The 20,946-nt window shown below is 40.0% G+C and overlaps 1 protein-coding gene across 1 annotated transcript in view; it reads left to right on the plus strand.

Annotated features, from left to right (window-relative positions):
• The first annotated feature begins 460 nt into the window (after window positions 1-460).
• Window positions 461-20,946, plus strand: part of hs3st1l2 (heparan sulfate (glucosamine) 3-O-sulfotransferase 1-like 2) — a 29,780-nt gene continuing 9,294 nt past the window's right edge. The window contains exon 1 of the mRNA XM_004555780.5: window positions 461-806. The gene's annotated coding sequence lies outside the window, so the exon portion shown is untranslated. The remainder of the gene's footprint in view (window positions 807-20,946) is intronic.

Here is a 20,946-nt window from a genome sequence, read left to right on the forward strand (position 1 = left end):
ATGCTAAACCATTAAATATTTTCACTGATATGAAGTCAAACAAAATACAGAAGCTCACAAAGAGAAGCCAGTCAGAGATTTTTGAGTTGTTTTGTTGCTTTTGTGCTGTTTCGTGTCTGCTCTGTAACTTATTTATGATTCGGGGGACTTGCAACGGCAAACTGAAAGGGGGGGATATGAGGAGGGAGGACAACAAAAGAGAAGGTTAAAAATCCAGAATCAAGCAGGAGGATCTGCTCCGGTCGAATGGGTGCTGAAAGGAGGGAGATGGAAGAGGAGGACTGGAAATGTTTTGCTCCATCATGAGCCCTTCAGCGTAATCAGATGAAAGAGCAGACCTGATGTGAAAGCAATAAAGAAAAGAAGAAAAGAGAAGCAAGAAAGAGAAGGAGAGGGGTGTTTCCCTAAAGGCGGAGATGTGCTTGTGTATGAACTAATCTCCCTCTCTCCCTCTATCTCTCTCTCTCACACACACTCACAGACACACACTCCCTCCCTCTCTCTCTCACTCTCGCAGTCACTCAGTCAGTTGCAGCAACACACTCACCGAGATCGGCAGCACAAAGCAGAGTCGCTCTCTTACCAGCCTCCAGAAACACACACACCGACACACTTTGCCGCGGCACGCACACACAAGCTCAGACGCCTCCACGCACACCTTCTCAGTGACGGCCGCGGAGCTGAAGGAAAAAGGAAAGGAAGGAAAGAAGAAAACAACACCAGAGAAAGGAAGACAAGAAGTAAAAGAAGAAGAGAAAATATCCTGAGAGAAAAACAGGAACAAATTTAGATAAAACTTCACTCAGGTAAGACCACTTTTTTTTAATCTTTCCCTTTTTACGTAGAACTAGTTTTCATATTGAAACTGAAAAACCGACTCACATACACAGCACAGAAAATGTTGAGTGTAACATGCACATAGTGTGAATAAAAATACACACTGTGCACCTGACTCTGTACCAGCAGGCTCACGTGACCTCATGTCTCGTTTTTAAGTTTATGATCTTTTTATGAAAGACTTTTTTATTTGTTCTTTACCTGCGGGAAAGGGCGGTAAAACTGCAGAATTAAACTGCAGTGAACTTTTATGTTGTGCATTTATAGAAAAACAGCTGCATAAATGATCTCAAGGGTATAATTTTGTGTGTTTGAAACATGTTTTCTGTACTAATTTAGAGTAAGAACAAACTTCAGAGGAAGTAAAAATCTAATAAAACAGTATCTCAAAGATCCTTTCCATAGAGTTTGACAGCAGTCGTGTGTCTCAGAGAAGAACGTCTCTTTATAACTTGCGCTTACTAAGGTTACAGATTAACACGGAAACTAGGCTCAAGTATCATAAGTTCTGCAGTGCCAGGACACAGTGTCATATCTTTAAGTTAAAGAAGTTAAAAGTTTGTGCAGTCCAGTTTTGAAGCCTCTAATTTTACTATGTCTTTTTTAAGACCATATTTAAATGTTTATCAGCTAACAGCAGCAAGCATGGTTACAGAGTTGTTCCCTAATTTGTGCAAAATGTGGTATATTTGAAATGATATATTTTTGAATTTCACTCACCAGTACCAGAATATATACTTCTAGGGCAGGCTGTTAGTACAAATAATCAAAGTTCAGACCAAATTATTTATCAGATAATTCCTTTAAAATGCTCCAGAAAGCCACCAACATCACAAACATGACCATGATGTCCATTGAGTTACCCAAACGGATGCCTAAGAAATAGTGGCATGTGTTGGTGTCTGTCAGTCAGGAGTAGCCATGCCTGTAATAACGAAAGGGAAAGGAATATTTCAGCTTTAATCGAATTTAAGTTGATGAGTCAAATAAATGAGGCCAAAATCACTTTTGCACCACCTGTAAACTGGCAATTTTCAGCACTATCATTAGCAAATGATAAATGTAAAAATCTCATCTTGAAGTCTTATATTGATGACTGTCTGCATCTTAATGTTTTTAACTTGAATATTTTGAGGGATTGGTGGATCAGACTGACAAAATGCTGGGTGATGCTCACTCAAATCCCTGAAAGCTAACAGCGACAATTATTTATCAACCACAAGATAGGCCCACCCCCAATTATACCCTGGTTTACCATTATTGGTTACTATCTTTTACAAATTGTATATTATGTTTAAATAGTGGAGTGAGCTGAAGGGTTGTTTTCTCATACACTTTTTTGTACTCAGATTTCTTTTTGTAGTTACAGTAGGTGCCCCCTGCTGGCCACCTGAAAGAATGCAGGTTTAATTAGCTTTCACAGTAGCTGAGCATTTAAGGAAGTGAAGGATTTGGTAAAGGCCGCGATAGCTTCATTTGTCAGCCCTTAAGCCACCTCCTGGCTTGTATGTAGTTAACAGCTTCTTCTCCTTATACTATTGTTATTTCACATCAAAGACAAAGGCTGAAGAAAAAAAAATGACTGCATATGAGCTTTTAATCTGTGGTGCTCTCCAACCAAACTGTAGCCAAATATAAGACAGTTTTAGCCACAGCTAACTCCTGTAGTACCGTGCTTAATGTAATGTGAAAACCTTTTTATTTATGGCGTATAAAATGAAACACTTGATTAGTAATAGCCACCTTTATTGACATGTGCAATATCCTTTGTCCTCCACTTAGTGGTGTTTTTCTGTGCTCAATTAACACATTTTATTTGCATGTCTGTAGCATACTGTGAACACATGACTGCCTAAAACAAGGGAGTCATTTTTGTTCAGGAGCATGCCACTCCCAAATAATTTGTTTAAGTGGTACCAGGAAAGATAGTTCCTGCTCTGGTACATCTGAACAGTCAAACAGTCTGTAAAAAGACAAACTGGAGTGAATCCAGGTCACAGAGTCTGTGAAAAGATTGAGTTAGTGTGTGTGTGTTGGTTTGTTGAGCTTCACTGTGTTTATAAGAAGATAAGACAAAAAAAGAGAAAAAAAGAAGGAACAAAGTGGGAAAATGAATGAATGAACCCATTGTCTAGTGTGTCCGTGTGTGTGTCTCTATGTGTGTGTGTGTGTGTGTGTGTGTGTGCTTAGTCAGGGGGTGTGTTTTGCACGTCACAAAAGAAACTGAGCAATCGGTGACATGTGAGAGGTTAATGTTACACCAAAATGTGTCCCGTCTTGTAATCAAAGAAATCGCATTAAACGACTCGGTAACAATAACAATATTCGCAGAAACATTCACATTAGCAAAGGCTGCTCTGGTAACATTTGGTAACAGTGTTGAACACTGTAAACAAAGACTTCTGGACTTCATCTGTTCATAGTCAGAGTGATTTTATGCACTGGATTGTCTGAGCACCGAGTGAACTTTAGCCAACATTAAAGGTCAGACTAACAGAAACCTAGAAATCTGTGACAAATGATTCCAAAGTACAAATACACAAGTAGCGTAAGGATAAATATGGAACACACTTATCACTAAGATGTTAAACAGAACCCAAACTTCTGCTGCTGCTGATGTAGACGTAAAAAACAAAACAAACTATAGATCAACTTAACAGCATCATTTTATATTCTCAAAACAAATCTCCTGCATTGATGCACACACTGCAGACATCTCAATATCTTTTCCACCTGTTGACCCACCACCAAAATAAAAAGCTGCTTCATAATCTATAAATCTATAACTATTAAGTGTCTATACTGTTGTTCTATGAGTTTAGATGTGTTGTTCTTCTAACTTCTGTCCTCTTTAGTCAGCAACTTCAAGCCTGGCAAAATAACCACTAAGGATACCTTTGAGTAACATATCACTGTGTGGCAAATACATTAGAAGGTTACCTAGGCGACCAGCGCTTGGTATATCCGGTAGCACCAGCTATGAGCAATAAAGCAATGTGCAACAAGCGGATTACCTCCTGTGTAAACAAACAAGTGCACTAGCTGTTGCAGGGCCCAGAGAAGAAGCCACTGTTGTACTTTTACTGAAGGAGAGCCATATAATGTTTTTGTAGGAAGGGCTTTATTTCACACACAAAATGAGCAGCTTCTCTTTTTCCAAAACAGGCTAAATAAAACTGGCTAAATATATAAGCATTGTGCCTTCACAGCCATGGTACAACATGGTGCTGAAGAAGATTTTTAAAAATAGAAAAACCATGAAGCCTAATACACTAGCTTAGTTTACAGTTTATCCAAAATAATATATATAACATCCAAACATCAAAAAGTGCACATATCCCAGCATCGCATCAGTTTGTTGGCAGTTCAAAGTGAAATAATTATAATGACTGGTAAAGTATTCTTAATGTGTGTTCTGTGTTATAGTAGCAGCATTTCCAGCAGACTAAAAGAAACTTAGCAGCACATTAAATTCAGCTATAGCGATATTTAAGGTATGGCTTACCAACAAAAGTATTTCCCAGCAGAGAATGTATAATGAACTTCAAACATGCTGTAAATGAAAGAATCAGTGAAAACATGGCGCTGTCAGCCGATTTTAAAACAAAACCTCAAACATAACCTGCTCCCATTCAGGTTATATGTTTAGCATAAGTTAGCATGATCATTTAGCTCGGTAACACGAGTGCTACTTTCATGACACAGAAAAAACTCAGACTTTAAGCTTGACATAGCTCGCTAAGCCATCTAAAACAAATAGAAACTGCTTTAATATTTAATATTTAAAACAAACCACTGATCCTGACCTGAGGGAATCACAGCCTCGCTCCTAAACAGTTACAAAGTAGCACTGTCATTTATTTGAAGTCTTCCATTTTTTTTCTCAAACTAGTTGCTTGAAACCAATTTTGCCTACTGTTTGGTGCTTGCAGTGTTTCTGTTTAAAACAGCTGCCTGCTGTGAATGATAACACTGTTTTGAGAACAGCAAGAATGAATCAAAACAGCAAAGTTTTGGGCCAGAAAGCAAAGGCAGTGAAGTAAAGTTGCTACAAAGCTCATCAGACCTGAAGGAGGCTATAGGTTCTCTGTGGGTTTGTCAATACAGCTGCATGGCTTAGAGAAGCTTTAACGTACATGACAAACGACAGCAATTAATGAATAAAAAAACAACGTCAAGGACTACCACGTTAACTTTCTGCTGCTCAATGTGAACGTCATGCAACACTTTGACCAAACAAAACCACTGATTCTGTTCAGAACTGCTCAGGAAACAGTGCAATATCAACATGAAAGACACAGAATTCAAGACAGCTCCCCCGAAAAGGGACAGAAAATTTAAAAAGTAATAATAACAAATGACAAATTTAAAGCCCAAGTGATTTTACACACAGTGCTTCAGAGAGACCAAAACAAAACGGGATCACAAACTGCCGAAACAATTAAAAGCACAGATGGTAAAGAGGCAAATCAATTACAGAGTGATTAGAACATAAAACACTGTCCATAAAAATGCGGACGAGCAAAGCAGCAGCGATAAATTCTGCACCTTAAACTGATTTTATGGATTTTTAGGCTTTTTTAATTTTACTTCACACTGTTTTCTGTTTACCTCTGTGTAAACAGGGAACAGTTTGGAGGAAATTACACTGGTGTAATTTCCTCTAAAATCTGATTAAGATTATGTACTTAGGAAGCTTCACTGCTGGAGCTTCTCAGTTTGCTTAGACAAAATTTGGCGGAAAGCTGGCACCTCCCAACTGTGAAGAGAGGTAGAGTTTTCATAACTGTATTCTGTATTTGTGCTTTTATAAAACAAAGAGACAGACAGAAAGAAACAGCGAGGGGTAGCTAGGAGGGGAGAGAATTAGGGATGAATCAAGCAAAGTTTGATGGAAACATGGCGAGACTGTGTGAGCAGGAGCAATTTGTTTGAAAAGTAAAATGGATCTTTTAGAAAATTAGGATTTTTTGAGAGTGAGATAAGAGGTCGAGAGTAACACTGACAAAGACGTTGTGTGATATTAAAGGGTAGATTGCTCATGCTGGTGTGTTTGTGTGAGTGAGGGGGTCTCTGCCACCTTTGCTAGCAGAGTACATTATGGCTGTTTGGGCACATTAAGGGGCATTAACTGGAGGAGCAGCCCTGAATAATACATGGCTTTTATTTATGAGCAGAGTGCAAACGTCCTCTGAAGCACCCTAAACCAGGCTACACACATGCAGTCATGCTTCTGTCACTTCAGAGGACATTGCTTTGGCTTTCATTAATTTTCTAGAGACTTAACATGAAGCTAATCGTAACTGATACCAGGCAAGCCTTCTCTTTATCCAAAACCTAACCTTATCCTAACCAAGCCGTGATATTTAATTATTTTGTCACAGTGAGTCTCTCCCCACAATATAAAAATGGAGTTATGTACTGTCAGCATGAGTAATGTGCCTATATGGAAAAACAATTTGCAAAATTATGTGATTTTGAGTGCTTGAACAAAAAGGTGATACATCTGTGTGTGTGTGCGTGTACAAGTTTCGTGGCAACATTTGTGCAGGTCGACACAAAAAGGTGACATCAGACAATCAGTGCACTCCACTGAACAATCCTTAGGAGTAATAGGGAAGCCAATGAGCCCATTTATAGCTCACACACTCCCTCAGACACATTTACAAACTTGCACACTCATAATCAAAACTTTTAAGTGACATTTTCATGATCGCCTCTTCTCAGAGTTTTATCTCTTCAAGTGAATTTCCTCCTCTCTTACATACTAATTCTATTCCGGAGACGAGATATGACTTGACAAATCTCAGATATGACTGCAGGGAACACAGTCATATGAGCTCAGCATGAGTGTGTTCATATCAAATTGGTGATCTATGGTTTATTGGGGGTGGATTGGATAATGGTTTTTTTTGTTGTTGACATAATTAAACCCATATTATCAAGGTCAAGCTTCATTAGTTGTAGACAATTATCCACAATAACATATAACAAATAACCCATTTTCTGTAACTAGGTAATCCACTGCAAGGAATTTTACATCATGTAGTTAGTGAAGAGAATAATGAACTAGAATAATCATGAACAGATGGACTTTGAAAAGCTTTTTCTTGGTAATAGGAGGTTTGTCATAAATTTCAGAACTCTACCCACTAAAAAAGAAAAGAAAAACATAACCAGGTTTAAAATTTCAATTTCAAGCCATCTTTGTGCACATCTGGACATCCTACAGAGAAACTGCTACTTTTAAATCTCCTTCTGGCCACTTGCATGTGTGCTTTTTGATTTTATCATAAATCAAACCAGTATGGATATCGAACAACAACTTCTATGTCAAAATGACCCGAAATACATATTCATAATCACATTTTACAAAGAAGTCTTCAATAGAAGACGCCGTATGCCTGAAGGCAGAGTATGAGTCGCATGCTTATTGTGGGTATTCATCTCTTTTTTGGGGGTTTTTTTTTTGGACATTCAGTGGGTTATGCATCATGAAATTCATCCTGCAGGGCAAAACCGTCAATGCCAAGTTCTTACTGTTATGTCCCGAGGTGCTGAGGAAGAACATTTGGTAAAACCACCTGAACTGTGATGTATGCAGTCTAGCTAATCACCCTGCACACTGTTCACCAAAAAGAAAGAAAGAAAAGAAAGGTTGGCGTTTGGACACGCTGAAGGAGATCCAGTGCACATCACAAATGCATTACAGCAAGTGTTCAAAACAGAACCTCCAGGGAGATAAATAGAGCAGCAGCACTGGAAACAGTCCAGAGGTGCCCAAGGAGACGACCTTGAAGGAAAGAGAAGCCAAAATTTTATTTGTTGCTGAATCAGAGAAGTTTATGATTTCAACAGAAAGTATACATACAATATTGTGAAATCAGCCCTCCAAGTTAAATAAGCATGATGAAACACTGACATGAAAAGCATATTTTGGATTTAGTCACTACTGATGTTTTAAAAAGTTAGAATTCTTGAATCTTAAATACAAAAAGGCTAATCTAACAATTGCTTTAATAGGATGGAAAGAGGTAGTTCAGCAGTTTAAAAAAAGCTAAATGTTGAACATTATTTGAATAGCTGTCCTTCAGTCATCATAATAAAGCAATACGGCCTTGAGAATATGATTTCTCTGTAGTCCATTTTGATATTTTAGATTATAAAGACAGCTGGAAGCATGGAGGCTAATATGTCTCTTTCATCTTGACTGGTGTTACATTTTTTATTGCATTGGTCACACAGCAACAACAAGAATGAGCCCTTTAAGTTTTATTGCATTATAACCATTGATTATTGAAACTGCTACAGTTATTCTGTATTTTATTTATATAATCGAATATTATATGCAGGATAATTTTCTTAATGCACCTTCTAAACTGAAGCGGTTAGCTAGAAACATGTTGTTAATTAGCTAAAAGCATACAAACCACTGTGTTCCTTTAATGTCTTTATTGGCTGTCTTATTTCGGGATGTGGTGAGTGGTTTTTAACCCTCTCAGGCTCAAATTAAGTTTTTGTTGCTAATGCACAAAGGAATACCTGCAGTGGTACTTCTGATTAAAAAAAACTCATAAAATATGTATGTGGGGTAATCAGGTTGTTAGCTTTTAACTGTTGCAAATCTGCAACGCCTGCCTTGAGAGGGTTAAAGAGCTGCAGCTGGAGGGAGGCCAGGTCAGTGTTAACTGTATTTGCAAAACCTTGGGGTAGGAGGTCATCAGCCTGGCAGCCGGCCGCTCTGTCAGGGTGAAGGTTCACAGCGACTCTAGCTGAGCAGGAAAATACACACAAAAAGTGGTTGTTACACCTCTGAGCGCCTCTGAGGTGACAAGAACTCCTGGTGGCAGGCAGATGGACACAGATACACTCTTTTCTGTTTCCCCCTGTGCCATCTGGAACACTCTTTCCTCCTGAATTAATATATTATTGACATGCATTGCTATGCTGAAGTATAAGAGTAAAGTAAAGTTCCCACCTCAATCCCTAATATAGAATCTAGCCGAAGGGTTTATGAATGAAGTGCAATTTATTTAATCATGTTCATCTAAGAGAAACTTGACAACAACTAAAAGCAATTGACTTCTGAGTGAACCAACAGAGATATCTGTAGTGCTACTTAAGCTCATATATTTAATACTACTCTAGCATTAGCGCACCCTAAAATAAGGTTAATACGTTCCTTCACCTTAAAGGGAAAGTTTACCTGAAAGTCTAGTCTAGAAAGTCAAGTTGTTGTTTTTTTTATCTGGCCTGCAGTGATATTTATCCAACTAGACCAGGGATGGGCAAATAATTTTCCCAAAGGGCCACATGAGATGGGACTGCTGTTGAGAGTCGCACCATGAGAAACTGGGACTGTTGTGGAGGGTCGCACCAATAAGCTTATAAAAAGATAGCATTAATAGTGAGCACAGTCCAGTTCAGCTTATTGGTGCAGCCCTCCACAGCAGCCCAGGCCCGAACTAGATTGTTTTCGTCAGATTTGCACAGTTTTTGAGATATCGCCCATAGAAATATTTGTTCTCTTAAATATTTTGAAATGTAGAGGTCACTCTGCCAGAAATATATTCATATTCTCTTTGGCTGTGTCATCAGGTCCTTGTTGGAAATGTTTCTAAAAATATTGCTCATATCCTGTCACAGTCACTAGCATGTGCATGTTTACATGGGTCAGTGCATGCTTCTTACTTCACAGTGCCGGGATGTTGTTCAGCGGAAGGAAAATAGTTCCTGTATGAAACTGCTTACACCAAGTTTTTAGATTAATTTTAAGTCAGTGAGTCCTGATTTCTGAAAAGAGACATTGCGGCTGAGTTTCCAAATATATATTAAGAACCATCAGGTGAGTGACATGTCTACAGCTGATACGTTCAAAACTGAGAAATGTTATATTGGTACTAGAGGATTTTTTTTTAAAATCATCCATATTAGATTTTAGGGTGAACTGTCCCTTTAAACTTTAATGATTATATTACGGGTGCTTGCATTTTGTCCCTGGAAACAAAACAGGTCACAAAACTATGTCTGCAAACAGAGTCGCATCCCGGCAACATGAGTAATAAAAGGGCCACGCAGAGTTTACCGTCCTGCAGACATTGACGTGATACATGATCTTACCTCAAAGCTAATGGCTGAAATGAAAACTCCTCTTTGTTATGACTTATGGACTCGACGTTCCTATCAGTAAGAAATGTTTTAGAGTTGCAAAAAATCGAAATGAAAGAACTGAAATTTTGTGGCAAAAAAAGACCTTGGTAAAGTTACTGTAGTAGTTTAGCTCTTATACCACGACTGGTCACCAGCTCTATTTCCTGACGATGACTGTGTGATATATTCAGGAACAGCTACTGTGCTGAATTAAACTGTAAACAAGGCTGTGTTTATTAATTAAACAGCCAAAGTTTCGAACAGATTCCAGGGCTACATATTCTCATACTCTGGCCCACACACTGTATTTCAGCTCTGTTAATTAATACTGCATTGATCACTGGAGGGATTTTTTCCTTTCACTTGGCCTTCTGCTCACAGAACTGGGAGGTCAGCTACAGAGCAGTCATTCTGGCTGGCAAGTTTTCAGTGAGTAGCTAAAGGGCACATCAGCAGGATGAGATGTCTGTCAACACACTGGGCTCGAGCCAAAGTTTTCAGGCTGAAAGATGATCTTCCCACTCACCATAACAGGAACATCTTTCTTCACTTTCCCTGAGAGGAATACTGATGCGATTAGTGTACTAGAAAATCTCAGAAAGTTTTCCAGCAAATAGTTACAGCAATCAAGTGTAAAGTGTTGTCTACTTATGACATGATGCAGTGTTTAACTCTGCGTGTTTGAGCCAATATGAACAGTTGCGTGGTATACGAATCGGATGTGCTCTCACCCCAAAGTGTCAAACACTTTGTGTCTTTTGGAGCAAGTGTCTTGACACCTTGCACGAGCCATCTGTCCTCTTTTAAAGAGCTTCAAAGTCCATATTAGGAGGCTGGATTGATGTCTGTACAGTAAATCAGATGTTTTACAGTAAAGAGTGTTTCTCCAGTTTCAAAGGTTTCTTTCTTTTCAAGCTGTTGCTGCACCTCGCTCTCTGTAATCTGGGAGCTGCTGATGTCTCACTTAAATAGCAGTAAAGACTGAACTACTAGAACGCACTACACAGACCAGGTTTAAAAACAATTCAATTCAATTTTATTTAAACAGCACCAAATCACTATTACAGTCGCCTCAAGGTGCTTTATATTTTGAGGTAGACCAGGGTCCAGCAGAACCAGGGTCATCTGCCATGACCAGTTAAGGTGAGGAAGACAGGACAAAAGACATGCTGTGGAAGAGAAGTGTATCAACACATAGTGAGTGGAAAAGGTGCGTCATGGGAATCCCTCAGCAGCCTACACCTACTGCAGTGTAACTAAGGGAGGATTCGGAGTCACCTGATCCAGCCCTAACTACATTTTTTAGCAAGAAGAAGGTTTTAAGCTTAATCTTAAAAGTAGGGACAGTGTCAGTCTCTGGAATCCAAACTGGAAGCTGGTTCCACAGAAGAGGGGCCTGAAAACTGAAGGCTCTGCCTCCCATTCTACTTATATGTTAGGAACCACAAGTAATCCTGCAGTCTCTTACTGTTGCTTAAACCTTGTGGATCAAGCACAGACACAACACAACGTGTCGTGCATACTTTGGCTTTAAAAAATAGCCATATTTGACCCTGGAAATGACAAAAAGATGGGGAATTATCACTGAAACAAAATATTTCTAATATTCATCATGCTACTCATGACAGAGGTCAAACGATAACAACATGATCAGCAGGAGCCTTCAAAATATCCCAACAGGGAAGTTCTCATTCCATTGTGCTGACAGGACTCCAGCGTCCCCCCCACGCCTCCTGGTGTCCTGCCAGTTATAATCAATCAACCCAATCTCCCATGCATCGACCTGCTATGTATAGTAACAAAGTCATTAGGATTGAATCCTGGCTCTCTCCCAAAATTTAAAGAAAAAGTACCAAAGCAAGGTCATAGGGGGCAGAGATAAAGAATCCAGAGGGAGGAACCATGCTTTAGTTTTGTGGAGTGACCTTGATAGATTCCAGACAGTAGGAGGGAGTTTGCAATCTGGGTGGCACCACATGTGTGTGCGCGCAGTTAGTGATGGCTCTCATTAATTTCCAGTCGCAGAGACCCCCTGAGGATGGTGCGTGCATGTGTGTGTATCTGTGCTGTTGTGCTGTGACAGAGAGGAAGGAGGAGGGGGTGTGTGCGCTAAGTAGGAATGCAATAAAGCCATTTAAGAGTCATAAAGTGCTTGGTCAATCAAAACCACCCCCTGCTAGGCACCTCATGTCTGCCTCTGATTTTGTGTATGTGCATGTATGTATAAATATGATACTGTGTGTGTGTGGATATGTATGTGTGTGTGGATGTAAGAAGAGGAGTTACAAAATGCACTGATGGGTTTCTGTGTATCTGGGGAAATGAGCCTGTGCATCCATGTGTGCTTATATTTTTTAATGTGTGTCTTTGTGTGTGTGCGCCAAAGGGGTGAACGAGCCAGTCTGGAGAGGCAGTGGGATGCTGTGCTCAAAGAGAGAAAGAAAGGCAGGCAAAAAGAAAGGATGCATCACCATTGGATTTGTGTGAAAATAGCAACACAGCAGATGCAGTGATTAGAGTGCAATTTGTCTGGATACATCACAATGTGTTTGCGTGTTTGTGCGTGCAAATACATGTGCATGCATTTGCACCTATTTCTATGCCTCAGCCAGATTTTCAGCCCAATTTGAAGCCTCTGCAGGACTTCATGTCCATTATGTATTTCTTGTTCTGCTTGCAGATACTCTTTTTTTTTACTGCTTAAATTGCCAAATTGTTTTACAGACTGATTTGGATTCTTCCACAAGAAAGAGACAATTCTACAGTTTTATCCAGCTCAGACAATACCCTGTGAGCCAGAAACTTTTCTTCCCTGGTTTGTTGACTCATTAGCTCACTTTAATGGTGTCATTTGCTTCACACTGGATAGGCTGGGAACAATAACTCTGGCTGCTTGTTTTTCAACATTACTGAAATACAGCTACCTGAAAGTCTTGATACTCGATAGAGATAACAAAGAGGAACTGCCGAAAGAGACTAGAGAACCCTGTCAACAATACTAGCACATTAAACAGAGTAAAATATTGATTAATGCAAGTGCAAGTACCTACCAGGAAGCTCATTATTAATTGACAAGTTCCACATAAACTGCAGCTTGAACTGAGTTACTGCAGACTCTTCACTTGTCTGGTCATTATATTTTAAACACAGACTGTATATACAAGATTTGTGGACTTGCATACTGAAGCAACCATATAGAGGAGCTGGGTGAGTACTATGCTTTTAGCTGCAGTCTGGTTAGCAGATAGATGGCATTGATTGTATAGGTGAAGATACATGCTAGTTAGCGCTAAGTAGCATAGAAATTAAATACGAGAATTCCACTTACCAAAGGTTGTAGTGTTAACAGTAAAAAAAAAAAAGACATTATTTGCCAAATTTTTGTATTAAATTGCTTCAAAAGGCACCAACAGAACAAGCACAGAGAGAGATATTCATGTGTCTCAGATTAGCTGAGGTAAAGCTTAGCAGGCAGCTAGTGGTTAGTCACATCTGTGTTGGCATCTACCTATCACGCAAGCTTTCAGCCTTGAAATGTTTAGTCAAGTGAAGCATTTTAAAAAACCCGACCACCTGTACAAAGAGAGAAAATTAACTACAGATCCCAAAGTCATGTCCGTACCTTTTTGTTTACTCTCTGAAGTTGGGCATTTTAATATGAGGGCCTGAATTACTTTTGAAGCCTCGAGCGGTCTGCATCAAGTGCATTTTTTGGCACTCCCACACTGGCTTCATTTTTCAGCCCCAGAGGTTGCTGCTTGGAGGCGACAAGCTGAGCACCCTCGCTGCTCTGACACATCTTACTCATTTCTGTTTGTCTCACAGGTGAATTACTGTCTGTTGAATTCAAACTAAAAGAAAAGCGGAGATTATTTTATGAAGTAAGGGACTTTGTGATTTGTGCTGCTAAACTGGGTATCCTTCTCTCCGTGTTGTCTTTAGGGTTTAACACTTTAGACACAAATCAGACTAATCGTCCATTTTGGACAACAAAGCCACCAACAGCCGGGATGGTTTATTACTGTCGCCGTAGGGCACCGTTTGGCTGCAACACCACACCAACTGTGGCATCATCTGTACCCACCACCACCCTGTCTCCATCCCCTGATTCCCCTCCGCACCTCCACAGCCTCTCATTTTATCTTCCCCTCCTCCCTCACCTCTGCGCTTTAACAAACTGGCGTCCCTGGGGTCTACTGCCCAGGTGACATCAGACTTAACAATCATTGCTGTGGTAAACTGCCAGCGGGAGCCCAAACACACCTGACGATGCTGGAAAAGCATTTTTTTTCTCCTATGGTATCCCTTTTTATCAGTCACTCACTTTCCTCTCCCCTACCTCCATCCATTAAATCCTCTTCATTTACAAAAACACCATCTGGTTTTTTTCTGTACAGTTTGTAACCCAGAAAAACCACAGTTCAGGACCCAGTTAATATTTGGGCTCATTGGACCATGATGATATTGACCAGACACAACTTGCTCGCCCCATCTGTCAGCTTGCCCTTGTTCCAGACGCCCTTATGTACACAAGTTTAACACTCACATGTACAGCAAATGACACTGAATTCACCCAGAAAACTATTTGATTTATTTGTTGCCCTGGAGCTTCTGACCTTGTGAAGGGGGGACACACCCATAATCCTCCCATCACCCTGCTATTTTACACATCCTGCACCCCGCGACTGTCCCGCTTTCCTTCAGTGACAGTTGGTTAAATCCACTCTGACAGGTCAGACTCCTCTTACTGTCAGACCAAGCTGCCTGTGAGAAAGCCCACATATGTTATGTCTGATAATGTGGGCGTATCAGTGTGTAAACAAGGATCCTGGCAGCAGGGTGGGGACAGGGGTGTGAATTAAGGAGGATGTGTGTGGTCAGCGAGCTCAACCACCATTTTAATCCAATTTACCTCAAATAGCCATAAGTGAAATATCTGCTGTGGCTCTGCTGTTTTTCATTTGTTAATTTTCTGTGTTTATGTTTGTTACGAATACCTTAATTTCATTTCAACTTAAATTACATTATGAGGCAATCTGTTAGGCATTTTTGCTGAGACATAACAGTCAAAGGTTTTGATGCAGGACTTTCTGCCATCCTTCCTATCTGAAGGGTTTTTTTTTTTTTTCAATTTTTAACATTTGCAACAAAAACATTCTTGTTGCAGATCCGCCAGGACTCTTTTCTCATAAAATTTCCATCACGTACCCCTTTAGAGTCACATTGAGTGTGCATGATACTGCCAGCATAATATGACAAAAGACAAGCAGTAAGTCCACTTTAGAAGACCTGTGTGCAAGAGAGTTAAACAGGAAGGGTAACATGTCTCTTATCATGTACAGCTGTGGTCAGAAGTTGGCATGCATCGCACATGAATGTCATCGTAATTTGGGGCTTTTAATGATTTCTTTGGTGGAATGATTATACAGCATAAATCAGCATATACAGCAGAAATTTGAATACTTTAAAAAATAAACAGTAATTGGATGCATACTTTTTAATTTTGGATTTTCTGCACATGGTCTATTCACTTAAATCTTTTAAGTGATGTATTTTAACTTTACAAGGCTTACTAACATTTTTTTAGTCATCATCTCTTCCCTATCATAAAAAGCGTTTTGTTTTTTTGGCATCACTCATTCGACTGACCACTATTGAGAACAAAGGGAAAGTCCAAGGAACTCAGTGTAGATCTAAGAAGGAGAATTGTACATTTATACGAGTTAGGAAGATCTCTCTGAGTCATTTCAAAACAAGTCCAAATTCCAAGATCATCAGCTCAAACAACTGTACTGAATACAAGTTTTTCGATTATGCCACCACTTTTCCAAGATCTGGATGAAGATCCAAACTTTTACCAAGTTGAGAGTAAATTTATTGGGATTTTCCAGAAAAGCAACTTAAAACTGCTGGAACACCAGCATGAAGTTTTACATGTTTGAAGGAGTAAAGGTGAATCTTTCAACAGTGTAATAGCTGTTAAGCATGGTGGTGGCAGCATCATGGTTTTGTGTTGTTTTGGAGTAATTGGTAGCAGTACATTGCACAAGCAACTGGAATAATGAAGAGCTACCTCCAAATCCCTCAATGTCACCTCAAATCAGCAGCTAGATGGTTGGAACTTAGACAGGATTGGGTGTTCCAACAGGAAAAAGATCCCAATCATGCATCAAAAATTGTTTTGGAATGGATAAAGCAGGCTAGCTTTATTGTATTAGACTTCTGGAATGACTTTTCCAAAACCAAAAGCCTCATCCGAACTAAAAATTTGTAGACTTTGCTTTAAACCAATATAAGTGCCAGGAAACTAACCAATTTCAATGAACTCTGCCAATTCTGTCAAGAGGAGCAGTCAAATATCCAGACAGAATTATACCAGAAGCTTATTGACGTCAACCAAACGTGTCAGATTGAGGTGAAACGTGTTCAGGGACATTTAACCAAATATTAAAGTATTAGTGAGGGTCTATGTATATGTTTTGAACCTGGATGTGTACTTTGACTTTGACGGTACAGATTAGAGAAAATCCAATATTCAACAATAAATTCAAACTTGTTAAAGATGTGTATCTTATAATCATTCCACCATTTTAAAAGAATGATTCAAGGAAATCATTAAATACCCCAAATTACCATGACATTCATGCCCATGATGACTGTGTGTAAACTTCAGACCCCAACTGTACCTGGGTCAGGAAAACATCAGCTCTCCTTCTCTCTCTCATCTCTAAATCCAAATGGCTTGTACCAGGCTTTGTGCCAAGTGGCCCAAAACACACACACACACACAGACACACAAACATGAGTGTTGAATGTATGCCAGTGGCAATGCCCAGACGCTCCGGCCAAAAAACCTTTTAATTAGAGCAAATTTACACAGCCCCTCCAAGCTTTGCTTTTCAGTTTGCCTCTCTCTCTCTCTCTAAAACACACACCACACACATTATTACAGAAACATCTTGCTTTTTTTATGCATGCACACACACAAAGATCCCTTTGATAAAACTGCATTTCCTAATCACATTCCCCCCCAGTGCAGCGCCTGATAAAATAACAACAGTAGAATCCCAAATTCTTCCCCTCCAGACTCAATATTAAAACTCAATATTCATACGCCACGCATACACATCCACACACACAGTAAACACACATCAGAGACGCACACTTTAGTGTTTGATATGGCTGACCCAGATTTTGGCGCGTGCATGGCTAAGGATGTGAGGAGGAGGGAGGATAAAGGAGGAGGGGTGGGGTTGGTAGAGGAGGGGGCTTACATGGGTGTAGTGCATGTGTGAATGAATAAGATGATAAGCGGGTGAAAGGTAAGTGACTGCCGGCTGCCAGGAACCTTTTTTTAGTCTAATTTGAAAAGCAGCTGGGGGTTGATGAGTAAAAGATGGACAGACATCAGCGAAGGTCAGCCTGCATGACACACTTTATTGTGTGTTCTGAAAACATCTGGGTTGTGAAGTCACACTATTAATAAATAAAATCTAATTTATGTTTGTTTGCTGCCCAGGCTACTATTAGACCACATTTGACACTTTTTGACACATTGTGTTCATAATTGTGTCGTTTCTGTTGTGTAATTGAAGTAAACACTTATATTCGATGAAATGTATTTCCTACAGAAAGCACTGGTTCCCATTATTATACCCATTTGTTAAGCACCAGTTTGGTGGCATGTAGTAAACTTAATTCTGTGCATAATTCCTTTTTAAGTTTTCCCCTATTTCCAACTACTTTGCATGATTCATAAATAACCATTGTTTATCTTAAACTGGATATTCATGCAGCTTCTCTCATCACCCACTGTCAGGCAGAACTTTTCTCTGATTGGCTGCCTTTTGCAAACAACACAAGGTGGGAGGGGCTTCTGCTCTCACAGCTAGTTCTGTGTATGGGCATGTTAAGGATTTTCACTCTCACTGACATAATTTAGAGCAGTATAAATCCTGATCTTTTGGCTCACAGGGATTACTTGTACATAAGCTGCTCATTATTTTGGGCCACGTTTAAATGAGCATCTACCACAGTAACAGTATATATGCAGGGGATAGAAAATAAGAAATATAATAGCTCTTAAGTGAGTGCAAACCAAGGCATGAACTTCTTACTAAATCTCCTGGGCACTCTCATACTGTAAAGCACATGTAGCTCCTATTCTGCTTGTCAGGGTAGCACAGGGGCTATCCCTATCACCTATAGGGTGAGAGACAAAGTACACCCTAGACAGGTTGCCATTCACTCACATTGTGGGAAGAAGCCGGAACCCATGCAGGCATGGGGAGAAAATGCAGACACCACACAGAAAGGCTCCAACCAGGTGGTGGAGTCGAACTCAGGACTTACTTTAGGCAAGTCAATAGTGCTAATCACCAAACCACCATGCTGCCCACAAAACACATATATCATTTGTAAAAGGTATTTGAAATAGTTTAGGAAGTGAAACAAACTTTGTTAAAAAGTATCTCATTCTAGAAAACAGAAACGTTATGCTTTGTCAGCGTAAATAGTCTTTTCAAATATTGGCATTTTCCAAAAGCTGTCAGCTTCTAAGAGATTCAGAAATAGTAAACTCCTGCTTTAGTGTTTCCACACTCATTTGACTGTGGAGCTTTATTGTACTTTATTTTATTTAGTTTTAAGCTGATATGCACTGGTTGAGCAAAACAATTGTTCTGTACAAAGCACGCATTAACTTCTTTAGTTAAGTTTAGGCAACTGTCTGCTTCTTGGGGTTTAGATTATAGTTTGAGCTAAAAAAAACAAACACAACAGTAACCTTGTTCAAAAGTCATGCTAAAGGATATCTGCTGCATGCAAATGTAAAGCAAAATAGTTCTGATCATATGTGATGAATTTGGAGATTATATCATCTCGGGATATTTTAAATAACTCTCATATGAAGTTTTACAGCAGAAACAGACCCACGAGGAAGAGATAACAAGGGAGAAAAAGGATCCTGTCAAGAACCTCTCAGACACTTCTTTTTCACCCTCTGCTTCATCTTCCCATGTTCTCTCAGAAATAGATCAAATCTTCAGAGTTCAGCATTTTTTCCTCTGGCTGAGTACCTGGTGCAGGGTGCCTCAAACTACTCACGCAGAAAAACAGAATGCCTGGAAGAGGTGAAACTCCTGAACTTCAATAGATACGGAAGAGGACTTTTCACTTTTTTGTTCACATCTGATGTTTCTTTCATCTTATGCATAAACTTTGAAAGATCTGGCAGCAGATCAGCTTCTATGGGGTTAAAAGGATTTTTGGGAAAAGCAAAAAGATGGACTTGAAGCATTCAGTCTTACTGTTTATTGTCTGAGGCTTCGAGGAAAACTGGCGGTCGGCGTGATCTGGAAGTATGACCGATTGCAGTCTCAGCTCCATCTATTTTGATTACAGACCCCCCTCTGAGTGTTGGCCATCTCCTCTCCAGGCGGGTAATGGGAAAGGGATGGGGAATAGGAACAGCCTTGTTGCATTTCCTTTGTTGTTCTGAAAGGCAATCAGCTCGGCGTATGTTCGCTGTAATCAGCAAGCGTGATTGGCTGAGCAGGACCTGGATTAAAGAAGGTATATAGAGACAGAAAACTAAGAAAATGTGTGGGAAGTTTGGGGTAAATGAAGGTGAAACCCAAGGTGAAAAAAGGAAAGGATGGTGAGTAGAGTCTGAAAAAGAGATGGATGGGGAGGGGGGCAAATGAAAGAAGAAAGAAAAGGAAGGAGGACAGAGAGAGTTTTATCAGACTTTCACAGCCTTGGTGATATGACAGGCTTGGCAATCCAAAGCGTTTCACCATGCCACCCCCTACCAGAGACAATCTTCCTGCTGCCTCACACACACAACAGCTGTACCTCAGTCTCATCCTTCCCCCCTACCACCCATCTCCTCCCTCCCTGCCACCCTCTGACTCTCTGTACAGGATAATCCCTCCCCCACCCCCAAATACCATCGCTCTGTAAAAAGATATTTCCAGGGGCCTGGATCACTAGCAGTCACATGCTGGGTGTCTGCACAAAAGGCTAAGGCTCTGCACACATGCAGATGACACAAGACACACACAAACACACTCACACCAGAACTTATAAGACACTGGTACTCTCCCCAAATGCAGATGGAAGCATCTGCCTTTCACAGATAATTACACTCCACCCTTCCCGCTTTTCTCTCCTTTCCCCTCCATCTCTATCGTCTGCAGCTTGGCTAGATAACGTGTGTTTGTCAGTATGGAGAATTCATGCGTCATTGGCAATCTTGGCATTGTTGTTGTTGTTTGTTCTCCCTTTGCATGCTGGCTAATGTGAATCACAAGAAGCGATGAGCGGGGAAAGACAAGGACTTGCAATGATTCATGTGAGGCTCATTGAGCAGAGCTGAGAGGCTGCTCATATGGTGCCAATAAAAAAAGAAAACAGTCCAGCCAGTTGCTAAACAGAAATCTCTCAGTTTTTTTAATCCTAAACTCATTTGCTTATTTTTATCATTAACAGGGGACTTGTGCATGCATTTTAATAAGCACTGAATGAAGAGAACATCCATGTTAGTTTTTAGTCAATTTTCAGCAAAGTGCAAACTGAAAAAGTAATTTCAATCAGAACCACTGTAGTCAAAAAATAAATAGAAAATTGTGAGTTCTATCTGCATTCATTTTTACATTTGGTGTAGGTCCATTCTGGGAAATCCCCACCAGAGATGAAAAGCCAAAGCACATCAGCAAGACCCCGTCTCAATAAAGCAAGAATCAGTAATATTACATAATGCTGAAAGTCAGAACTGCATAAATGATGGAGCTAGAGGGGAGGTGGGTTTCAAAGTGGCTTGCAGATGTGCTGCAACTGTAGACTGGCTGAAAGAACCTACTATGAGTGTAGAAGGTATCAGCCGATGTGGGCTGTCACTGAAATCAGCTGATTGGCTGGGACTGTGGCTGAGCTTGACTTTGCGGCCACGTTGAGCTA

Source organism: Maylandia zebra, linkage group LG12 (genome assembly GCF_041146795.1).
Source record: "Maylandia zebra isolate NMK-2024a linkage group LG12, Mzebra_GT3a, whole genome shotgun sequence".
In the NCBI taxonomy this organism is placed as follows: domain Eukaryota; kingdom Metazoa; phylum Chordata; class Actinopteri; order Cichliformes; family Cichlidae; genus Maylandia; species Maylandia zebra.